The sequence below is a fragment of the Lagopus leucura genome, unplaced genomic scaffold (genome assembly GCF_019238085.1).
Source record: "Lagopus leucura isolate 7727_CA_CO unplaced genomic scaffold, USGS_WTPT01 Super-Scaffold_100002, whole genome shotgun sequence".
Lineage (NCBI taxonomy): Eukaryota > Metazoa > Chordata > Aves > Galliformes > Phasianidae > Lagopus > Lagopus leucura.
Genome location: NW_024962263.1, coordinates 27,127,975 through 27,148,791, shown reverse-complemented (window position 1 = coordinate 27,148,791; position 20,817 = coordinate 27,127,975). Strand labels below are relative to the sequence as shown.

The following is a 20,817-nucleotide window of genomic DNA, read 5'->3' as shown; positions in this document are numbered from 1 at the left end:
TTACTCCTGGCAGGGAGGTGAGCTTCATCCTCTCAGCAGGAGTGTGAAAGAGAAGACATTGTCATCCCAGAGGTGTACGCAAGGGTAGCACCACATTTGAAAGTCTGTCTGCTTCGACCATGACTTCCCCTATTTAGCAGTAAGGTACCCTAGGCTCTTGCATAGACCTAGCACTAACATATTTTATTCACAACCATATTTAGTGCCCTTTTGAGTTACCCTCTAAATAGGCACTCAAGACCAAGCGATCTAGTTTGCTGACAGTGTACATCCTTAATCATAACTACTGTATGAATGCAAAGATATAACTTACATAAGCCACTGTGAAAGTTAAAAATTTTTATTTCAATATTCAATTAATTATCTCCCATGTATCACTCACAACAAAAGGACATTGATGATGTGGGATAATTAGAGAAGTAAAAGCCCATCTTATATAGAGCAGATGGCTTGAGAAGGAAGCCTGGGGACTGGAACTAAACTGACCTCTTACTGGGTGCTGGGACATGGAGATGTAGGCAGTCACTTTACACTGCTCTGCTCCCTGCCAGGCAATGCACTCAAGAACTGTCACATCTTAGTTGGTGACATTAATTTAAACTGTTTTACAATGATCCATGTGCTATAAATTATAATATATTATTTATAATACTTTAATCACCTAAAGTTCAGCACATATTAATTAATGCCTATTTTAATTAGATGTACATCAGACAGAGAGAGAAGATAAAACTGTGCAGTGTTATTAGCATTTACACTCCAGCACCATAATTAAATCCAGAATATAGAATGTAATACACTTAAGGACTTAAAGCAGTGGAAGGTTGGTCATCACCATGGCAGCCTCCCACTCCTATTCCTTCTTTTTTCCTTCACGTTGCTCCTTTTTCCTCCCTATGTCTTCTTGTGAATGACAGTTTCCATAAAGGAAAATAGGAAATATCTCTGCTCTTCATGAGCAAAGCTTAGCTTTTCTCCTGCAGTAATAGTGTTGTCTTCAGCAGAATTATTCTGCACTCTATTGTACCTGAAAGAATATATTATTATTCTAAGGAGAAATGCTTTTGTGAATGTACTTTTGCATGCAATTCTTTTTTCTCTTTCTGGCCAAGGCAGATCTGCCTGCAGGCCTAGAATTTCCTACTTCGCTGCCTTCAAGCATTATTTCAGTACCCCCAAAGATACTTAATTTGAAATTTTGCAGCTGCTGGGTACAGGAAGGAAAAGAAATTGATTTCACATATTTATTTTCAAGCTCTTAACAATAGATTACCAACAAGAAAGCTGGAGTTTCCAGCAGGAGCCAGTGTGCTAAGTCATACAGCCAGTCAAGGGCAAAGTGCAGCAACAGCACTCAGAAGTTCCAGTTTCCAGTGCTTCTTGTCTGCTGAATGAGCACATTAGGAAACTCCAATCCTTGCCATTCAAGGATCTTCTTATACACGTTTCATACAATAAAAAAAAATAAAAATAAACCAGACAAAACCCAACAGACTGAAGTGCTGATCCTAAGGCTCTGGAAGTCATAAGCAGTTTTCCTATTGACTTCATGGTGTTTAGGATTGGTCCTTAGAAGCCTAACTGTGATATTAAAAATTGCTAGGTTAGTAGAAGTACTTGTGTATAGCAGTAGTTTTGAGCATTTTTTCTTGCAGCTCCTTACTCACAGGGTTCATTTTCTTAGTAAGGTTCTACAGGTGTCTCTGGAACAGAGGTAAGTCTATCAGAGGGCTGTGGAGTGCTCACTGAAATCCTCTGCAAATAGAAAGAAAGGAACATTTCTATTAAAAAAATAAAAATTAAAAAAAGCTTGCCAGTATCTATACAGAGGAGTGTTCTGTTCTGTTTTTTTTTCTTTCTTATTCTATGCTAATTACCAAGTTCTTTTAACTGTAAACTGCAATGCAGTTTCCTCAATTTCACTTTCCCTGCCCAGCTCTGTAAAATTTCTCCAAATAAATAATAAAGTTGAATAGTTAAGCTTGCAGAAATTGCTACTACTTTATCAATGCCTGAGCCAACAAAAGCATTTTTCATGCACCTACAGAAATGAGAAGGAATTGAATAGCTTTTAAGAAATATGCTACATTTTAATATGTCCTGGTGACATGTAGCAGCATATCTGAATGGAGTGGAGGCAGAAGAATGAGTGTCATCAGTGAAGCCCCCTGCACCATCTGAGCTCAGAACACTCCGTCTTACCAGGAAATTTTGTGCATTCATGCTTCTTCGTAATGAATTTACTGATAGTAGAATAAACAACAACGTCTCGCTCCTGTGAAAGACTTGGGAGCCAATACATTTTGCCTCAACTCCTAAAACTTCAATTTAGTAATATCTAAAAAAAAAAAACAAACAAACAAACAAAAAAAAACAACAAACAAACGTAATATGTTAATGTTTCAGTACCTTCCACCCTTAAATGTAATATTTTACTTTATTTCTACTTATTTGCATTTTGTATTATTTTGCTTTACTGGATTATATTTTGTAATCTAGCTCATTTTGTGATATATTTAGGCTTTTATTAATGATTATTAAATTTGATACATTTTGTAAACTCAGCTGCACATTTAGTGGGCTATGAGGTTTCCTCCATTAATCAGCATCAAGGTACGCCTAAATTACAGAATCACAGAATCACAGAATCACCCGGGTTGGAAGGGACCCCAAGGATCATGTAGTTCCAACCCCCCTGCCTAGCAGGGCCACCAAACATACACATTTAGATCAGGTTGCCCAGGACCCCGTCCAACCTGGCCTTAAACACGTCCAAGGACGGGGCATCCACAACCTCCCTGGGCAGCCCGTTCCAGGGCCTAACCACTCTCCTAGTAAAGAACTTCCCCCTAACATCCAACCTAAATCTTCCCTCCTTCAACTTAAAACCATTTCCCCTAGTCCTGCTGTTATCAGCCCTTTTGAAGAGTTTACTCCCCTCCTGGGTGTAGGTTCCCTTCAGGTATTGATAGGCTGCAATGAGGTCACCCCGCAGCCTTCTCTTCTCCAGGCTGAACAAGCCCAACTCCCTCAGCCTGTCCTCATAGGGGAGGTGCTCCAGCCCCCTGATCATCTTAGTTGCCCTCCTCTGGACCCTTTCCAAAATCTCAATGTCTTTCTTGTACTGAGGGCTCCACACCTGGACACAGTATTCCAGATGGGGCCTCACAAGAGCCGAGTAGAGAGGGACAATCACCTCCCTGTCCCTACTGGCCACCCCTCTCCTGATGGAGCCCAGGATCCCATTTGCCTTTCGAGCTGCCGAAATTAAACTAAGGCAGCAAGTGAGTCTAGACTGTTGTAACCTTCCTTGAAGTTTTGAAGGAGCTCATTAACATTGCTCTGCAGAGAATCTATAGTTTTATAATGGAGCTAGTATGTGGTACTATTATGATACTTTCTTCCCAAAAATCCCAGTGCCTTGCAACTAATTGACTTTCAATGCCCTGTTATTCTCACTGGTAGTTTTCAAGTTGCCTCTTCACAATTCATGATTTTCTATTCAAACCTATAAAGTTACATGAGGCAACCCTTATATTTTGTATATTTAATAGAAGGATCAGGAAGAAAAGAGGAAAACAAAAGGCTAAGGTATCATTACTCTTGTTCATGTATGTGAATGCTTTACTCCATAACTATCTCATTGAGCTCACAACAGAAGGTACTGGTGTTAGCTTGTCACAATTTAGATTTGTATGGATAGAACCAGTATATTCATGAACTCTTGGTGTTGTGAGGAGACTTGTTGAAAACAGCAAAATGAACAAAAGTTTAAGAAAACTGTTTAAAAGGAAAAAATACACAGGTACGTTAGCATTTCAGTAGCTGAACCCTAGCTGAAGAGTCAGCCTGAGACAAAAGCTTCTGACAGATCTCCCTGAATTTGGAAGGATGTAAAACTGGACTGGGTCCTGAGGACATCTTTTAGTAGAGTTTTCACTTTACTGGATATGGTGGCTACAGCCAAACCCCAGCAAAGTCTCACTTTTTTTTTTTTTTTTTGCTCAGCTTTGCTTTCTAATAAATGCATTTCCATGCTTGAATTCTGAAAGTCAGTGAAGATTTTAAAGAGAAAACAGAAAATGAACAGTTTGGTCCCTCCGTAGAACACTTGCAGAAATTGTTGGATGCCTAACTATAAACACTGAAGTCAAAAAAGAGCAGGAGAATGGGCATAGAGACAGACACTGCAGATTAACTTTGCACCAAAAAAACAACTGTAATTGTAGAAACACATAGTTAAGAAATCCTTAACTTCCCTCCTCTTTTTAACCGTCAAGGAACTGACTTTTTTAGCCATGAATCCAAATGCCATGGGGTCCCTTAACTTCAATGCAACATGCGTTGGCTGTTCTTAGAGCCCTATTTTTTTAAAATACAATTATTAACTATTAAATATTTTATCACTTAGTACACTCCATCCTTGCATGAATGCTAAGCTGCAAAACGCTGGGCCTGTCTCTCTGTGTTTGTGCCTTTGGGTGGCAGAGGCAGAAGAGGAAACCAGATGGAACAAGGCAGATGGGTATTCTGCTGCTGCAAAAAATCTCTGGAGCTGTAAAGGTAGCATAGTCCAGCTTCTGAAATTTGTACCTCAGGCAAAATGATTAACTAGAATAAGCATAAAATCAGAAAAACAAACAAACAACTGAAACTCCCTGCTGTAATGTGAGAAAAATAACTTCCTGCAATAAAATGAGAAAGTGATAGAAAGAGACAACTAGTACTTTGATTTTGTTTTGAATATCTTGTGGTAACAAGCAGTGATCATGATTTCAATGGAGAGGGATTCATTCCTGAAAACTGTCCTGCTTTTTCAAATATAACTGATGATCTAATAAAAGATAATCTCTCCCCTAAAACCTTGCCTCTCCTTTTAATCCATTCTGAATTGGAGAACTACTGCCACTTCATTTTTCATTCAGAGATTTTAAATAGCTTCACAAAGAAGTTTACAGATGTCACTGCAATCCTTGATGTAAAAACTATAATGGCCTGTATCCTCAGAAAGCCAAACATTCATTGATACTTTGATGCTTCACCATCCCTATTCTGACTTGGATACTGATGTGTTACTATATATTGCATGAGGACAATTAGGTGCCTCAGAATGTGACATATGGAAGAGCAGTGTGCTAATGCTGGCCAAGTGGTGGTGCTGGAGACAGAAGTGACTTTTTTCTCCCCCTATCCCCTAGGACAGCTACTATTCTGAGCTGCTGCTTCCCTTGAAATTCATAGTTACAAATGCTCTTCCTGAAGATGGACACTTAAGCCATTCCTTTCTCACAAAATACAGACAAGATCCTCTCCAACATACTTGGAACTCTCACTTGAGATCTGGGCTTCCAATCCTTCAAAAGTCTGAAGGTATTTGACACTACACCCCCACTCCTTCGTGCAGTTCATTCATTCACACACTTCCTTTCTCTCTTCATCTCTCTTCAATCCAATGAGCGTTTAATCACTTCACAGTTAAAGATGTTCCAATTTCTAAGGGAAATAAAGCCTAAACTTTCTGACCCATAACCTCTTCTCAAAATTTACTCTATAACTTGGTCCTTAAGCTGCTCTTGTGCGAGGTAGAAAATGCAAGCAAGCTCATATCTACTTAGAGGTGGGATTTGAAAAAGTTTGTCCCTACTGGACAAACGCCTTTAGGTCAAAAAGGGTGTCAACACCACGCTCAAAGAATGTCTTTTATGTTGTATCCTGCAGATGAGGCATTCATTTCTAAGTCTGAAATCCTAATACGCCTGAAGTGCAAGACATTCGGCGCTTGTAGAGGACCAAGACTTCACAGAATCACAGAATTGTAGGGGCTGGAAGGGACCTCCAGAGATCATTGAGTCCAACCCCCTTAGAAGAAGACTTAAAGAACACATCAATGTCCTTAAAATTAGAAGCTTAAGCTACATCTGATGTTCATTTTAGAGACAAATTGTTCTGTGTCTACATGACTATAAAGACATACATCTTCACCTACAGCACATCCAAGTAACTTCAGCTTCAGAATCTAGAAGACAGAGCAGTTGGCTTTAACAGAGGAGAAATCTAGGAGATAAATTTGGGATCTGTAAATTAAAAGCTAAATTTTTTTTATAAGATCCTGAACACTGCAGGTATGTGGAGAACCTGGTGATGGCATGAAGGTGTACTAGGAGACTGCAAATGAGGGCTACAGATCTGTTTAATTGCAATCTTTCCAACTTGTCTCAGCTGAAATTAATTCTTTCATGTGGCAGCTTCACATATGTATGTTACCTGTGCAGTTGAGCACAATTTGGGTATGAATTTGCCTGAATTCATTCTTATTCAATAGCAAGCACAGACCCTGTGAACACTATAAATTTTACTATGAACTTCACACAAATATCTCTCTATAAGTAATTTTATACCCATATAGGAAGAGGCTTTTAACATTCCATGCTGCACTGCTACTGAAATCTCATGGGTGTATGAGATAGACACATTTTATGACCTCTTAACTAATTATTGTGCCATTGCTACCTGTCATACTTTCTATATTTGCTGACCCCATACTATACTTACATACCTCTGTTCACATGATTTCAGAACGAATATGACTTTCCTCTCATATCCATTTTCATCCAACTCTGATCTGTCCCTTTTTTGAAATTCTGAGCTGGTTTTCATGAAAATCTAAAATCAAAGTTCTTATTCTCTTTAATGCTCCGGGATATGGCCTTATCTCATGCTATTATTAAAAATGGAAAGCTCTTTTATATAGGTATATTTTTGACCTCTGCTCTTCCCTATTTGGAACAAAATCTGCAGCATTGTGGCCAAGAATAGAAGCAGCATTGCTCAGCTCCCAGTTCTATACTTTAACCACTAGATGATGCTTCCTGTGAGTACATAAAATTTCATTTAAATGCAAAACTCACTACGTTTGCTTCTGCTTGTGATGCATTCAAATTTTTTTTTTATTATGTCCTGCCTGTCCTTGACTTCCTTTGTCCTCCCTGATCTTAGCAGATTTTCAAGGTCCAATACATGAGTAAAGGAGGGTTTACACTACTACTTGTCACTTAGCTTGTATGAGAAAGGTTCCCATCAAACAGCTGGGAATGTTATTGTACCACAGTCAGCCCTGTTCAAACAAATGGCTTGCATGACTCTGCGTGAAGAAAACTTTTCGTAATGCAGATATTATAGGAAAGAAACAGAAACCTTCTGAGGATATTATCACCAGTCAGGTACTTATATTACCCAAGGGTTTAACATTTTCAATACGCAATTACATGTCCAAAAATCATTTTTTTGCAGCCACAAGGATAAACCAGGATGCATTCCACTTAACCCAAGGGCATTATATTCGTATAAAATAATATAAAGTCAGAGACAATCCCAGTCAATTGCCATTAAAGTGAAATTAAAACAAACACTGTGGTTCTGTAGATAAAGTTAACAGGCAAGCAGATAAAGAGATGTTGTTGGTATATTGTAGTCTGCCAAGAACTTAAGACTACCAAGAAATTAATAAATAGGAGCAAATAAGAGAATAAAGAAAAGAGGCTGCATTGAACATCAGTCTCATGCAAAAGCTTTTAGTACTAGAAGTATGATTTGTGACTGTGTGTCATGAGATCATTTTCTGAGGGCAGGAGGAGGATAAAATAAACATGCTATTTTGTACAAAAGCTTGGATTCTATTTAAAAAGTCTTGTCACCAGAAATGAGGAGGAGTGTCTGAGTAAAAGCAACCATAAAAACGGCCATTATCTTCTGGAAAAAAAAAAAAGAAATTGAGATTTGGGGCACAACATATTTGATCAGCAGTACGATCATATGTTCATGTCATTTTGATCAAGAATAACAAGAATAGACCACTAAGCTCCAAATTTGCATAGCATTTTAGTGCACAGCTTTCCACTGCATTGGTAAAAAGATACACTGAGTTAAGAACTGGCTGCATTTAGAGACAGTCAAAAAGGAAATTTCTGTTCTGCAGAAAATCCTGACCCTTCAGAATTTGATTATGCTCCATATCAGAAAGAATTCCATTACTTCTGAATTTCCTATTAAACAAATGTCTTGAAAACAGATTCAGAAATCTAAAACAAAAGCATTCTGATAATGATAAGTCAATTAATTTTTATATGATTGATTGGCTTTAGTTTGATGTAGTAAGAAGCTTTATATGAATTGTATCTAAATGTTATTGAAGCCACTTTAGATGACACTTCATATCAATGTAGTAATATAGTTATCATTAATATATAATGTAAACGTAGACAGGACAAAATATAGAGCCGGCATTACTAAACCAGATCACTCTTACAAAACTGAAGTAATTGTTTCTGACAGTTCTCCGTGGCTGCTTGCACCACATCTGCTACAAAACCTTAAAATACAGACTATCTGTATTTTACAGGTAGTAAATATTGTATACTATTCACTGGAAAAACATAAACCCAAAACAATTTCCTTCCCCTTCTGCAAAACTGTTCCACTGAAAAATGTGATCAGTTTGGCCTCACCAGGAGGAGTGTGAGTTTTAGAACTGACAACAGTGGAGTTAAGATTTTTCCAACAGACTTCAGAAGGACTACTCATGTACCTGAATACATGCAAACAACAACATCTGTATTGAGCTGGAACCTTAACAACAAAGCTTCAAGGAAACTGACATTGTCTCAGCCTCACTTGACAGTACAGAGAGCAAGATACCCAAACATACTGCACAGACATTCAGAAGAAGCAAAAACAATTTCCAGCCACATTCATCTTCCTTGAATTTTCATCATTTGAAATAACAGTAAAAAATAGATTCTTTCAAAATAAGTATGACCGGTCCACCAATTTTAAAGCATCTTCAACAAAAAGGAAGTGACATTTATTTTTACCATACATTTAAAAAAATCATACTGTTATTGCAAGTGGTGCATACCTAAAATCTGCATGATTATAAATAACATATTAATTTCTGACACTAAAGAGAGATTGTTCTCAACAGTTGATGTAATAAAACTAAACTACCCAGTCATGTTAACAAAAGAGAGTCCACCAAATGTGGGCAGATATGCCTCAGGCACCATCTATTACGTGCACATCTGCCCACAGGGCAGAATCCTATCATCTGGTGTTATCAAGAGGCTAAATGTATTTCTCAGGAAAAAAGTACAAACACTCCCAACAAATCATGGTGCTAAATATGTTTCCCTGTCAGCAAGGCATTGCCTTTTACTAAGGTTATACCCAAGAGATAACTTTCTTTTATTTTCTGAATTGAAGGGAAAAAGTAAGCTCTCCTTTCCTGACTAACCCCTTCAGCATGTGCTTCACTACAGATTTGAAAAAGCTGTGTGGTACCTACTTGTCACAAAATAGGCAGGGGTTTCACTGCCCACGTCTGGGCTTCTTTGCCCATCTACACTGCCCTCCACTTTTCTGCTGGAACTTGGGAGGCTAAAATTCTTTTAGATGGCCACCAGCCTGGATATAAGCATGGAGCTAAAGATCCTTACAGCATTTTGGGCCAGTGTAGACTGAAGTGGCATCCCCACTTCTGCATATCATGAAAGAATAAGTCATCCCTATCTACCTCCAAGACTACAACTGCAAAGTAAAAGGCATCTTACTTTAAAAAAAAAAAAAAAAAAATAGAGAAGCATATTTAAGAAAGAGCAGGATATAACATGTCAAGTATAAAACATTCAGCAGAAATGACTTCAAATGACACTGAAATTTTCAGAATGATCACTTAGAAGCTGCTTTGTTTTCCTTAATTGAGGATTTATTTTCGGTACGTAGACTTGGTAATTTTGCTATCAGTAGGTGGAATGTACTCTCTAATCTCAACTTTATGCAATCGTTAGCCAGAGCTTTGCAACTACCTTTAAACAGATCACTGTATTTCATATTGCAGCATAACCTTGCTTAGTCTCTAAAATAAATTTACAAAGGGAGTGGAATACTCTGGGAATTGCTAATACAATAGGGAGAGGTTTTTTTTTTTTTTTTTTTTTTTTTTTTTTTTTAAATCTTGATGTGATTATCCAAAACCAACTTAAATTTGTTACTTTAAGTAGCCTGGAACACCAAATGGAACTGGAGCACTACTTCCCAGGTACAGAAATACAGTAGGAGACCACATTGAAAAGCCCCATCATAAAGCAGACTGTCCAAGTAGCCAGCGCATACAAGAAAATCATTGTCAGCCCTTTTATGGCTGATCCATGAGAGACTCACTCATGCTCAGAGAGCAAATACATAGTAAAAATGGAAAATGAGCACAGACACCTCAAGTACCAATGCTTCCACTCATTCACTGAAGTGTTATTCTAAGGACCAAATGTCCATGTTGATAGATGTGTTGTACCTTTATGACAATAAAGCAACTCCACTGAAGGTCTCTAATCTCCATTTGGTACTAGTGAATATTGTTAGTGAACTTGCTGCATTTTTAAATGTACCAATATCGATTAAATACCTAGCTCTACGAACACAAATTTTAGCATGTGTTTACTAATTATCCCTGCATCAGCAAAAGCGAATTAGGCATTTAACAGTGATGAGAGTTAATGGCCTGACATAAAGTACAAAAGTTTCACTTGAAGAGTGGACAATCCATAGTCACAGTACCACACAAAATTAGAGTAAGTGCAAGGGCAATTCCAGACCAGTTAAGGTTCCATAAACATGCATCATTTGTTGGCTCCTGCTGGTTTTCATCAAGACAGAACGAAATAATTAAGCACATGATTCTGCACCCCATTTTCTGAAACCGCCCCAGCTCCCCCCCTTTAACTTACTCATTTTTATTTATTTATTTTAAAGGAGTCTCCCTGGAGGTCTCCCAAGGTCTGAATCTGTCTCTGCATTTAATCACTTTTGGTGTCTTTCCTTCTTCTTTGCAGCAATTTTGCCTGAGCACTCCTGGGACCGGTGTTGCATTACAAATTCATCAATGATTTGCTGCTTACTCTACATTATCCCGCAAGTGCTGAGGCAAACACTTCTTTGCCAGGATCAAATGATGTTCTATATTCGCCTGCAGTTTAAAATCTTGTTAATGTTGACACTTCTGATGAAAACTCTGCAGTGAAGCCAGAAGGAGTGAAACCTGAAGGCTTTGGTGACTGCCACATAAATGGGTACCCAGCACATAAAGTTTTTCCATGCCCTCTATATGGCCACGGGGGCATCACCAACTTAGGCAGCAGTTTTCCCAGAAACAATCAGAAACAGAACCTAACATCTGTGGGTAACGTTGCTGATTGACGATAGGGTGACTATTTGCAACCCAATATTGCTAAATCAATGTGCTTGAGAAAGAACTTTGTTCTAAAGTCAATTAACTTTAATTGAAAGTCTCCAAATTACTTCATTGAACTTTGGATCGAGCTCAATAAGAACTAATTAGGTCTCTACTCCAAAGCCTAGTTGTTGGAATTATCAATGGATTTTTGTTTGTTTGCTTTTGATATTGGATGAGGGGTTCTTTTTTTTGAATGATGAAAAGTGACTGACATTGATTTAAAAGTTGCAAATACAGACGCAACAAGTAAAAAAATTTAATGTCAGGTAATAAGACTAGTAGAAAAATTTTACACACTCTGCAAATGTCCACTTCATAGAGATGAGAAAAATACAAGTTACAGATACTGACAACTGCAATTAATCCAAAGCCTTACCCAGCCTTACATATGTTTAACATGCCTATGCTAAAATTCTGTTTTTGCCAGCAAGATCTAGGACTGGAGTTGGACCTTCCAGAACTCACCTCATTCTTATTTTCTATAGCTTCTGACACAGAAAATCATGCATCTTAAATACTTACTATAATAGAGGAGATACTTGAAGAAAGTTGGTGATACAAATTCCTTATGTAGGAGAGAAATCACAGTAAATGGCTGAGTGGCCTTGGCACTTCCTGAAATTTATTTATTCTGGCAGCAGATCACCACCTGCAAGTCAGATTAAGAAATGTTCAAAATCTGTTAATCCTGAATTATATTAAAGTGAATTACATGTCATTTTTTTTTCCTGATGATTTTCCTCCTATTTTTTCTCCCTTAAAAATTGTTCCAAGTAGACTACGATTTTTCTTTTCCTTTGGACTTTCTCCATTACTCTGAATAAATTGCCAAATCATCTCTGCATATAATTCTTGGCCAGTAGATTTTTATTTTTATTTTTTTTAAAAAAATGAAGTCTTCCTGCAAATTGCAAGAAATATTTAAAGTTCAAAGTATAATAAATGCAATAGACTCAAATTGTATTTATAGCATACAAACAGAAAATAGATAATATCATTCTTCCCCTGAATTGGTAGGACAAAAAAAACTGGCTTAACTTGGACCAGAGACTTAAAAAATGCTTAAAATCTGTCTTCAGACACTAGGGCCCAATTCTTTCTGACATTAAAAAATATCTAGTCATATTCTGACAGAACTTAGTTTGCATCCTTGCTCTTGAGCTCTGAGAAGCAAGTTATAAGTGAAGGGGATAGCCCATCTTTGTGGCGTAACAGGGAGGGGAATGAGAGGAAAGACATGACTCACACACTCAGTTGGCGCATACAAAGGAAGAGAGAGAAAAGACCTCCCTGACAGGAAATAATGACCCTGAAATACAGGGGGATAGTTCCCCTCTTCTCTACCTCCTGCTCCCTTTGCCCACCAGAAGAATAAGCAATTCTCATGTTTGAGCTCAGGTGAATTCTAGCACCATGGTTTCCTATGTGTTGTGCCTACCTGCCTCTTTGAAAGAAGTTGTGCACTGAAACTGTTCCATGCCTACTCTGAATCACAGGTCACAGAATGGCTTGGGTTGGAAGGGACCTCAAAGATCATGAAGCTCCAGGCCGCCTGCCACATGCAGGACCACCAACCTCCACATTTAATATTAGACCAGGCTGCCCAGGGCCCCATCCAATCTGGCCTTGAACACCTCCAGGGACAGGGCACCTACAACCTCTCTGGGCACCCTGTTCCAACATCCCACCACTCTCTCTGTAAAGAATTAGGTCACCATCTTAAAGCAGATGAAATATAAAGGCATGATGGGATGCATCTGGCCATCTCCATGGTTTAAGCACTAGCTTCTGGCAAAGTGCTTAGATAGATTCATGATGGGTGTAGGGCACACTCATCCTTTACTCTCTGTGTGGATACAAACAAATGTCAAAGTGATTGGGTCTGAAGCATTAGTGTACAGTGCTGGCTTGTAGTTAACAGCCTCTTGCAGGTCTGTGTGTTAACTGCAGGGCTATGGTGTACCCTGAACCAATGTAAGATTAGGAAGCAGTGACACCGTTGAGCTAAAGCCAATGAAAATGTGGGTGAATAGCCTATCTGAAAATCAGCCTCTTAATGTCTTACAGTTACACTGAATAATAGTTATTCAGATTTCTAATTACTGTAAGAGTGCAGGTTAATAAAAATAAAAAAATAGAAGAGCTTACATGCATTAAGTACCTGTGTGCCAGCCCACACTTAATGGCTCAGTTATGACATGTAAGTATCTTAGCAACATATGTTAAAAATAACAACAACAGAACTGGCATTAATTTATGGCCAGTCAATCAGAATGATCCATAATATGGGAGTTTTTAACAAGCTGCTGTCCAACAGTTTTGACATGTTTTAAAACAAGCCCTGGAGAGGCTTAGACTTCTTCTAAGCTTAATGACTCTCCAAAGAGGAGGCGGCATAAAGATTTAGCAGATCGGCAGACATGAATGCACAGACCTTTGCAGCCAGACTGGAAATGACAAGCAATTTTTTAAACAGAGAAGCTTTATTTTTATATTATTGTATGCCGATTAAGTGAAGTCAGAGCATTGATTAAGCAATCTAAACTGAGAATATTCTATCCAAATTGGAGAGCATTCAGACATGCTGCTGGTTTCAAGGCTTTGAAATACAACTTCTTGTTTGATGCTTGAAGATACCTATCCTAGAGCCTCAGACAGTAATTGATGTCAAGCTGACACTGTAGTTCACAGATTTCAGTTGCACAGGCCATGCCACATACACAACTCGTGTGTAAAAAATGCTTTGTCTGAAATGCTATCAACTGGGAAAAAGGATTAATAAAGCTGTCAACAAAAAACTTCTCCATACAAACACAGTATTGGTTAAGCATACCAACAGCTCCAGTACAGTCTGAGCACCCATTACCCCCCTCTTCATCCTACCAGATGAAGTCACTTCTACACAAACCTCAGACTAAGCCTTTCACACACATTGCTAGGTTTATGCACAGATAAAATGCTAAGCTAATTTAATGGAAGTCACTGTATTTATACAGAAGTAAATGAGATCTATGTGTCTAGAAATAATTAAAAATGTTTCTGATATTTTTTTTTTTCCTTAGCAGAGCAGAATTTTCCAGGGGAGCTCTGAATACAAATTTTTGGCCCTCACAGATATTAAAGTTTGAGTGATTCATATTCTCATTCCCCTGAGTAGCTACATTATTAGACTGTATTTTCCTCAATTCATCAGAGATGAGGTTATGTCCATAGCCATAAAGCTGAGATAGTGGCAGGTCACAGGAGATTAAGTCCAGATAGGAAAACAGGCCCCTGACTACAACAGGAGCCAGAAGCATCTCAGTAGGCATTATGGAGCATTTTGGAATTAAAAAGAATGCAATTTCATGGTTAAATATTTGGGTTTAGATGGCGTTTTTTGTTTCTTATTAAAAATAAATCTGTGAAAAGAACATCTTTCACTACAAATCCTCTAATGCGCCAATAGAAAGCTGCTGCAATGAAAAATTTTCACCTTATTCAGGTCATTTTGGATGGACTGCTGAGTAAATAGCTACGCCATGTTATTTGTACCACAGCTCCTTCTCCCCAGCTAAGAAAAGTCAACGTATGCATAAGCTGAAAATATGCATTATTTGTAAGAATTAAACACTGAGAAAAATAATACAGTTCTTCAACTAATGATCTGTATACTTCACGTTTTTGAAAATTAAGCCAGGTAGGTTTATATCTCTGGATTTTTAATCAATACCCATCACCCTAACAGGCTATTAACAGAGAGTATGCACCTGATGTGGTTGAATTGTTTTCCTGAAAAGCTCCATGGTACGAGTACATGCCTCACTGAGCAGACACTGTGAGCGAGACTGCACCTCAAATGCTGTGTTGAGTTTGGCCTCTCCCTCAAAGGATTGTGCACAGAGAAGAATAATAAGCTAGCAAAGGGACTGGAAAATAATACTAATGAGGGAACTGAGGTTGTTTAGTTAGGAGAAGAATGAAGGAAGGCCTTATTGCTCCCCACAACATGAAACGAAGTTGCAACAAGAAGGGCACTGTTCTCTTTTTCTCAGGTGATAAGTGAAAGGAGACAAGGTAGCAGTCACAAACTGTGCCACAAGAGGTTTAGATTGGATGCTAGGCTGAATTTCTGTACAGAAAGAGTGGTCAAGCATTGGCTTGGACTGCTCAGGGAGGTGGTGAAGCCCCCATTCCAGGAGGGATGTGTGGATGCAGCACTAGGGACAGGTTCTAGTGATATGTTGAAGCTAGAAATATTATCATGGTGAAAACAGGAAAAGAAACAAACATGAAAAGAATGCTCACCTGTATCCAAAGACCTAGATTTGCAAGAAAGATTCCACAGAGAAGAAATCTCCAGAAAGAGATCCTTCCCTAGTGGCAGTCAGCCCTTAAATGGGGTCTAGGAGGTCACACAGCTGAATTGCCTTCACCTGTGCTCCCACAACTGACTCAGTCCTTTGCTCAGGTGATCAATCAGTGGTTCAGGCTGTGACTCAACAGTTCCCATACAGTGATGGGACTCAGAGTGTCAGGCTGTTGGTTGAACTTGGTGATCTTGAAAGTCTTTCAATCTAGACAATTCTTTGACTTCCAGTGGTAATTTTTTTTTTTTTTTTTTTTTTTCTCCCTGTGGAGATGAATTACTGAGTGCTACAGCAGAACCAGTATTTGACAACTATGTAGATACTTCTGGCCTAAATCTTGAAGAAAAGTTCTTCAAAACCCTTAATTACAACAATTATGTGAGCACTTCTATGAGAAGTCTTTATGGTAAATACAGTATGAAAATCTTTTTACAGTGTTCTTGGTAGTTTTGCTGCCAGAGAGGTAAGCAATAGCATTGTTCAAACACAAGATAACACAATGAAAACAAAGTTCTATTTCCTTTTCTTTTCTATGACCCAGGATCCTGCTTTCCTGAGAAGCTGACAATGCGGTAAGCATTGAATCACATACAGATTCTTCACTAATCTCTCCTGATCCTTACTGACACACACAGGAGTGACAGTCCAGATACATTGTATTGGTCAAAGTTTCATTCACTGTGATGCTGAGGAAGTAAATGGATACATTTATGCAAGAAAGAGATTTAGTGGCTTTTATTATTATTGTTATGACAGCAAAAAATGACACTATTCCAAACAGCTGGGCCCATTATACTTTTGATTTTTTTTTTTTTTTTCATTAACTCATGACTTTAAATGTATTTCATAATTTATTTGTAGTGGAAAAAAGAATGTATAAATAGAAACCACAGGAGAGTCATAATTCAGGTCACAGTTGTGAAGCTCACCAGCTAATCTGAAAATGCAAATGTGCTGAAATTTCTTAATATCTTCTCAAAATTGTGTTATATTACTTATGATCCCATGCTCAATCTAGTAAAAGGAAGCTTTTTATGCGACAAAAAATATTTTCAGCATTGTCATCAACTTCCTTGTTTGCTTTATACCTATAGCTCAGAATTTGTAAATTAACAGCCAAATCAGGTTTTTACCCATCTGCTTTCTTTCCACAGTAACTGATTAATAGATAATATATGCTCCTCTACAGGAGTGGCTAAATAATGTAATGTATCATCAATGGAGTACATTCCATGCTTTCTCTTTCTGCCAACTACTTTGTCATACTGTGACAGATTATTCAAGTAAGTGAAACAGTAGGAAAATAAATGAAATTTTGTCTCTTTTCATTCCCAGAACTATGCTGAAATTTCCTACTCCTGTTAATGATTATAGTGGACAAAACTGGGAAAAAAGGTTCCTGCAATTGAGAGATTGAGAAGACAAGGAGGCAGAGTTCAGGTGCTGGTCACACCCTAAATGGGTGACTTTAGCTCATTTCCCACATTTTACAGTGACTGTAAAAAATGTTGGCTCTCTTTAGTCTTGGATGTGTTTTAACTGTTTCACCTGCAAGCTTTCTGGGGCAGAGTCTGCTGCTGATTATGTTTTTCCAGTATTCATGAAACTCAGCAATGACATATCTTGAGACTTAACAAAACTCCAGGTAATAAATAGTTACCTTATTAATGTCTATACCTAAAGGGATAATTCAATGAAAACAGCGAGGCACTCTTCAGTGATGCCTAGTGCCAATTCATGAGGCCTCAGGCACAAACTGGAACACAGGAGACCACCCACTGACTTCTGTGCTGTGTGTGTGACAGAGCACTGGCACAAGCTGTGGAGTTTTGAAGATCTCCTTGGAGATCTTCAAAAGCCAACTGGACATAAGCCTGGGCAACCTGCTCTGGGTGTTCCTGCTGGAGCAAGGGTTGGGCCAGACGAGCTGCAGAGGACTCTTCTCACTCCATCCATGATTTGATTTTCTGATCTTTTTCCATATAACAATTAAGTTCTGCTAAAGACCGCTTTCCTGAGCACTCAGTACTCTAATTGTACATTTGGAAATCACCAGAATGCTAGAAGAAAATCCAATAATATAATGTAAAACCTGAGTCAAGTGATTAAAAGGCTATTAGAGACATTCTAAACACTTGGAAGACTCTCTGCATCCATTGGTGGAACTGTTTTCCCATCAGTCTCACCTTTCAAAATATTCTGTTCTTCTTATGATACTACATGTGCACTTCTTTGACAGCTTTTGCAGTTCAGCTGAAAAAGTCACTGCTGTGAGAAAATACTGCACGTGGTGAAGGTACTTGGAGGAATGTAGATCTTTTTTTCTCACACAAATAACCTTCATAGTTTTAATTATGATATTAGTAGGATTATTTATGCAAGAGAGAAGCAAGGTTGGCATATGAACTTAAGAACTGCGCTCACATTGTAAAAGGGCAATAAAAAAGACATTCAAGATTTCTCATTATGTCTATATTGTAATTGAGAAAAGAGACAGTAAATTGAACAAGTAGCTTTTAAAAGGGGCTGCCAGCAGCTAACAGGACCTTATGCGAAGAGATCCCACACATAACCTCATTGAATAACTGTTTCAAAAGAAGGTACTGGAAATAAGTAGAGTCCGTACAGAATGCCAAACGTACTTTCCACAAGCTGAAAACATCTGAGAGGTCAGGAAGTAAGAAGATAAAGTTTGATCTACCGAGAACCCAACTGAGTTAGATCTCACAAAGGATATGAAAACAAATATTAAAAGGCTCTCGGTCAGTTAAATAAAAAAGACAAGGAAAAATGCTGTGCCACTATGGAGGAAAGATGGAGCAGACACTAAACACAAGATAAGGAAAGGCTCTGAATAAGTATTTCTCCATATTTTTTCAATAAAAATAATTAAGTTGGATTTAAAGACAAAAACAAGGTGAATAGATATGGGTATGTAAATAGAAATCACCACAGCTAACAAAGAAACGTAATTTGAAAAGTAAAATGCACCAAGCTTGCAGTGTGGTTAAACTTCTGCCCAGAAAGGCTGTGGATGCCCCATCCCTGAAAATGTTCAAGGCCAGGTTGGATGGGGCCCTGGACAGCCTGTTCTAGTATTAAATGAGGAGGTTGGCAGCCCTGCCTGCAGCAGGGGGCCTGGAGCTTCATGATTCTTGAGGTCCCTTTCAACACAAGCCATTCTGTGATTCTATGATCATTGTCCATGAGTTCTAAAAAATTCTGACACAGGTAGTGCTGATCCAGTGGCATATATCTTTAATGGCATCATCACATTGGAAGTGAAACTGAAAAACAGTAAAGATAGTTTCTTTACATTAAAAGAGAAATTGCAAGAAAAATAAGAGAAGGCAGCAGACAGAACACGACAACTTATTACATTTGACCTCAGCAGTATGCAAGGCTTAAAACATATTTTCAGAGAATCATAGAATGGCTTGCAGGGAACCTTAACAGTCCTCCAGATTCATCTCCTTTGTAGTGGGCAGGGCTGTCATCCATTAGATCTGACACAGTTAGACACTACCAAAGAATCTAAAGAGTAAGGAAGAGACTTACTCAGTGATTATAAAACAGCTAAAAGAGAAGAAATAACAAGTAAGTGCTATTAAAAAAGGGATACATCAAACAAAATACATGAAGGTCTGGCAGTGAGGATCTTCAGGATTCATCCTGGGGCTCCTCCGCTGTCCTTTTACAGATGTCAATCTTTGAGATCCAGGAGCTCTTCTACCTGGGTACTCTTGTACTTTCAGTGCAGGAGAGTAGTGACACTACACAAATAAAACAACTTGAAGAAGAGAGCCATAGAAATGGGGCAATCAATCAGGAGGGCTGTATGCAGAAAGTTCAATTGCAAGTGAGGAGATGACCAGGCAGAACTAAATGAGGATGATTAAATGGGTAACATGATGCTCTTGTGACAAAGACATGTAGGACTTTTAGGCACGAGGAGGGAGACTTTCAATAGAACCTAGGAGACATTACTGATAATGTCCGAAGTGTGGTCATGCCACACCTGGCATCCTACACACATTCAAGAAAGATGATCTCAGATGGAGAACAATGCAGAGGAGAGCTTCTAAAATGAGTGACTGAATGGTGATACTCCATCCAAAGATGCTAACAGAGCCAAGTTTTTTAGTCTATAGTTGTCCAGCGATACAAATGCAAAGGAAATGGAAAAGAAATGGTTTGAGGAGGATAAATACATCTGGGAAAAGTGCAATTGAATATAAAGAGTAGAGATAGCATGGGAAAGAAAAATAGCACTATACAAGCCATAAATTCATTTAGGCCGTAAAGAAGGTGCCTGGCAATATGGCTGTGAGTTTCTCCAACAGTCTTCAAGCTTGAAGAGTTAGAGCAAAACTACAGCCTTCAATCTGGAGCTTGATATTTAGTTGGAAATACCACATGTTATGACAATGACACCCTTTATAACTGTCTAGATGCATTGTCTGTATCCACAAGTCACAAAATGTCCCTTAGCTCTTCCAAAGATAATGTCATGGCAATATGTTTACTGCCTTGAGGTGCTGCTGGTGTCATTTTGACATATCTAACAACATTTACTATATTCCATTTTCACGTACTGTCTTCATTAAGAAATCCATGTAAAACTAATTACACAGACAAAGGCTTTTGCAATAATACAGCCTAAGTTGTAAGTGAAAATAAATAAATAGAAGAACGCTGGGCCCAAGACTATTTGAGTAGCTAGAGCTCACACAAATTTAATCAACAGGAGTTTTAATGAAGAATAATTAAGCCTTTTGTGAAATAATCCAGGGCAAATTGTGGAATTATTTTAAATTTTTTATTAGATGCTTTAACAGTTCCTCAGATGGCATTTCAGTGCTCTAAAGCAGAGAAAATTAAAAGTAGTATGTTGCCATACTTCTAGCTCTTATGGAGAAATGCAGCCATTCTGAAGACAGGGAATATATGGTACTTGGTAAGAACAGAGAGAATCTAGCTCAAAAAATTCCTGTTTGTTGATGATGATTTTGCTATATTATTCACTTTGTCATGGCACAGTCAATCAACAGAGGAAGCGCAGCGGAAATAACAAAGCCTTCTCTCTGTTTGCTGATAACAATTTTAGCATATTTAAAGAGAAATCTGAAGAACCATAGTAATTTCAGCACCTCAGAAAATGTGTTGAGGACAGAGAAAAGGACA

The 20,817-nt window shown here is 38.2% G+C and overlaps 1 long non-coding RNA gene across 1 annotated transcript; it reads right to left on the bottom strand.

Annotated features, from left to right (window-relative positions):
• Positions 1-324: 324 nt before the first annotated feature.
• Positions 325-15,622, bottom strand: LOC122179245. The gene is made up of 5 exons (XR_006178605.1): positions 15,572-15,622; positions 11,807-11,933; positions 2,203-2,338; positions 1,668-1,755; positions 325-1,027 (listed from the first exon to the last, which is right to left on the bottom strand). It is a non-coding gene; the product is annotated as an uncharacterized LOC122179245 (long non-coding RNA).
• Positions 15,623-20,817: the final 5,195 nt, after the last annotated feature.